We start from the raw sequence: 4,199 nt of genomic DNA, 5'->3' as shown, positions 1-4,199 counted from the left end.
GAAACACACTGTTCAAGAAAGTTCCCTTGTACACATTTCAGGAATTCCTCCCCCTCTTTGCCCTTTACACTGTTTCTGTCCCTGTCTATATTGGAATAATACTCTATAGTTCTTGCATCTTTCTGTAATTTGTCTGTAAATGTTCTCCTTTATCTCCTTCTCAATATTTGGTGGCCTATAGTATACACCCAGTAGTTAATAGCTCCTCTATTGTTCCTTAATTCTAACCAAATAGATTCTGTCTTTGACCCCTCAACTACATCATCCCTTTCCAGTTCTTTGATCAATACTGCCACCTCCCTCCTTTCTTTCCTTCCCTATTTTTTCCTGAATACCTTGTAGCCAGGAATATTAAGTATCCAATCCTCCCCTTTGAGCCAGGAATCTGTTATTGCCTCTATATCATAGTCCCATGTGGCTACTTAAGCCTGCAGCTCACCAACCTTATTGACCGTGCTACTTGCATTTACGCACATGCACTCTAATCTCATCGACTGCCTCGCATTTGCCCCCTGTCTGAACCCTCCTATTTCTGAACTATTCTTTACTCTAGTTTTATTTGTCCCTCCCAGTCCTCTGTGCACCTTGTTTCTCCTCTCTAATGTTTCATCTTGGTGCCCATCCCCCTGCAAATTAGTTTAAACCCTCCCCCACAGCACTAGTTAACCTCCCCACGAGGGCATTGGTCCCAGCTCTGTTGAGGTGCAATCCGTCCAGCTGTACAAGTCCTTCCTGCCCCAGAACTGGTCTCAATGCCCCAGGAATCTGAAGCCCCCCACCACCATACCATTCTCCAGGCATGCATTAACCTGTCCTATCCTCCTATTCCTATAGTCATTAGTGCTTAGCACTGGGAGTAATCCAGAGATTACTACCTTTGAGGTCTTGCTTTTTAACTTCCTCCCTACCTTCTGAAACTCTGACTACATGACCCCAACCCTTTTCCTTCCTATGTCATTGGTTTCCATATGGACCAAGACTTCTGTTCCCCTTCCCGCTTCAAAATGTTCTGCACCCTTGCAGTGATGTACTTTACCCTTGCACCAGGGAGGCAATGCATCACGTTGGCGGTTGCAGAAACACCCGTCTATCCCCCTATCGAATCCACTATAACAACTGCATTTCTTGAGCCCCCTGTGCAGCCAAGTCTCCCATGGTGCCATGGATTCGCTCCTGACTGCATTCCCCCGAGGTATTCAACACAGAATACCGATTTGAGAGTGTCATACTCCCAGGGAACTCCGGCACTGCTTGCCTGTTCCTTCTAGTCTGTTGGTAGTCACCCACTCCCTCTCCATCTGAATTCTTTGTAGCTGTGGTATCCACAAAATTCTCAGCTTCCTGTATGCACTATAGTGATACCAGCTGTCCCTCAAGCTCAGAAACTCTGAGCTCGAGCTCAAGCAGTTGGCGGTACTTCCTGCACACATGATTTTCCAGAACACACAAAGTGTTCTGGAGTTCCCACATGGCGCAGGATGTGCATGCGATGGGCCCCAGCTGCCCTGCCATGTTAGCGGTCAGTTATTTAAAGCTTTGGAAGATTATGGCTAAAACATCTGAAATTTCCTCACCACCTTCCTTAAAAACCCTGCAATTTCCTTATCCACTTCCTTTAAGACCCTCCGGGGTAGAAACCATCAGGTCCTAGAGATTTGTCAGTCTTTAGTGCCATTATTTTTTTGAATACTATTTCCTTGAGGCATAACTTCCTTGCTTTTGTACTCTATGACTATTTATAAAGCCCAGGATTCCATATGCTTTTTTAAACTGCCTTCTCAACTTGTCCTGCCACCTTCAAAGATTTGTGTATGTTCACCCTCAGGTTTCTCTGTTCCCACACCACCTTTAAAATTGTTCCATTTAGTTTATATTACCTCTCCTCATTCTTCCTACCAAAATGCATCACTTCACACTTCCCTGCATTAAATTTCATCTGCCATGTGTCTGCCCATTTCACCAGTCTGTCTCTGTCCTCCTGAAGTCTGTTACTATCTTCCACATTGTTTACTACATTTCCGAGTTTTGTGTCATCTGCAAACTTTAAAATTGTACCCTCTATACCCAAGTCCAGGTCATTAATATATATCAAAAAGAGCAGTGGTCCGAATACTGACCCCCAGGGAACACCACTGTATACTTCCTTCCAGTCTGAAAAACAACCGTTCACCACTACTCTCCACTTTCTGTCCTTTAGCCAATTTTGTATCCACGCTGCCACTGTCCCTTTAATCCCATGGGCTTTAATTTTGCTAACAAGTCTATTATGTGGCACTTTATCAAATGCCTTTTGAAAGTCCATATACACAACATCAGCCGCACTGCCCTCATCAACCCTCTCCGTTACTTAATCAAAGAACTCAATCAAGTTAGTCCAACATGATTTTCCTTTAACAAATCCGTGCTGACTTTCATTTATTAGCCTATACTTTTCCAAGTGCCAATTAATTTTGTCCCGGATTATAAAGTTTCCCCACCACCGACGTTAGGCTGGCTGGCCTGTAATTGCCGGGTTTATCCCTCTCCCCTTTTTTGAACAGGGGTGTGACATTTGCAATCCTCTCGTCTTCCAGCACTGCCAATCGTTTAAGTACCTCCTTTTTATCTATTTTTATCCTAACCAATATCGCTCCTTCCTCCTCCTTTACTGCTACAATGGCAGCATCCTCTTCTCTAGTGAAGACGGATGCAAAGTATTCATTTAGTGCCTCAGCCATGCCCTCTGCCTCCACAAGATTTTTTTGTCCCTAATCGGTCTCACGCTTCCTTTGACTACCCTTTTACTATTTATAAAAGACTTTACTTCTCCCTATTATGTTAGCTGCTAATCTATTCTCATACTCTCTCTTTACCGCTCTTATTCCCTTTTTTAGATCTCCTCTGTAATTTCTGTATTCAGCCTAGTTCTCCACTATATTATGAACCTTACATTCATCATATGACTCCTTTTCCTGTTTCATTTTAATCTCTGTATCTTTAGTCATCCAGGGAGCTCTAGCTTTGGATTCCCTTCCTTTCCCCCTCGTAGGGATGTGCCTAGTCTGTACCCAAACCAACTCCTTCTTGAAGGCTTCCCATCTGGGACCTTGGTGAATGGCAGGACCAACAGTATATCTCCTTAACCAATGAGATTTAAGAATTGAGAAAGAAACAGATGAATGACGGCAAGGGAAATCGGGTGAATTAAGAGTCAAATCAGATACAAAAAAAGAGAAATAAAAAGAGGGAAAGATTGGATTTAGAGAGAAAAAGGAGACAGATAGGAAAAATAGGATAAAAATGAATAAAATATTAAATTTTAAAAATATCTAAGAACAATACACTACCTGTAGGAATGAGACACCACAGTTTGAATTGTTTCTGCTCTGGGCCAGAGAGATTGAGTGCCATTGCAGGAACATAAAGCTCCTCATTAAAAGGGTCCTTATGCTGTTGAGTACCAGCTCTAATTTCTGCTGTGAGTTTAATGGATAATTAATGCACAAATGCAGCAATTTCTTGAAACTCACGGGGTGGTTAAGGGAGAGATGCTGTTTTCGCGAGGCTAACAGTGGAGTGGTGCAAATTGTCCAGCAATTTGTGGCGATTCACAATTCACAGGGTATCTCTTCCTCACCACAAGTTGCTGGATGATTTACAAACTAATAACAGCAAATGCATTAAACTCCGTTATTTTAGCAGCAAAATCTGGGCCATTACTTATTATTCCAATGGCGCAAGTCTCCTGGAAATTCTGGGCCAACTGTTTTGTCCAAAGGTGGGTATTGTTGTTGTGTTACTTTGGCAGCTGTTGGGTTGTTTACCATATTAGAAAAAGTTTAAAAATTAAGATTTCCTACACAGATGGTGCGTGGAACTCTTTACTGGCAGGAAATCCCTGCTTCCTGCCTTAACTAGCTTGAATTTCTCAAATGTTCTTGCATTGTGAACCAGTCCAACTAATCTGTTTCAGGACTGGCTAGTTTGGTCTGGCGCAGTGCAGCCTGGCTCAGTTTGGTGTGGCTCAGTCTAGCTCATTTTGGCCTGGCTCAGTGCTACCTGGTTCCATTTGGTCTGGTTCAGTATGGTCTGGCACAGTCTAGCCTGGTTCCACGTGGTCTGGCTCAGTGCAGCCTGGCTTAGTTCAGTCGCTCAGTGCGGTCTGGCTCAGGGTGGTCTTTACTCGGTCATTGAAGGGGAATATTCCAAATACAGTTAGA

This window comes from Heptranchias perlo, chromosome 29 (assembly GCF_035084215.1).
Source record: "Heptranchias perlo isolate sHepPer1 chromosome 29, sHepPer1.hap1, whole genome shotgun sequence".
In the NCBI taxonomy this organism is placed as follows: domain Eukaryota; kingdom Metazoa; phylum Chordata; class Chondrichthyes; order Hexanchiformes; family Hexanchidae; genus Heptranchias; species Heptranchias perlo.
This window is presented reverse-complemented; position numbering follows the sequence as displayed.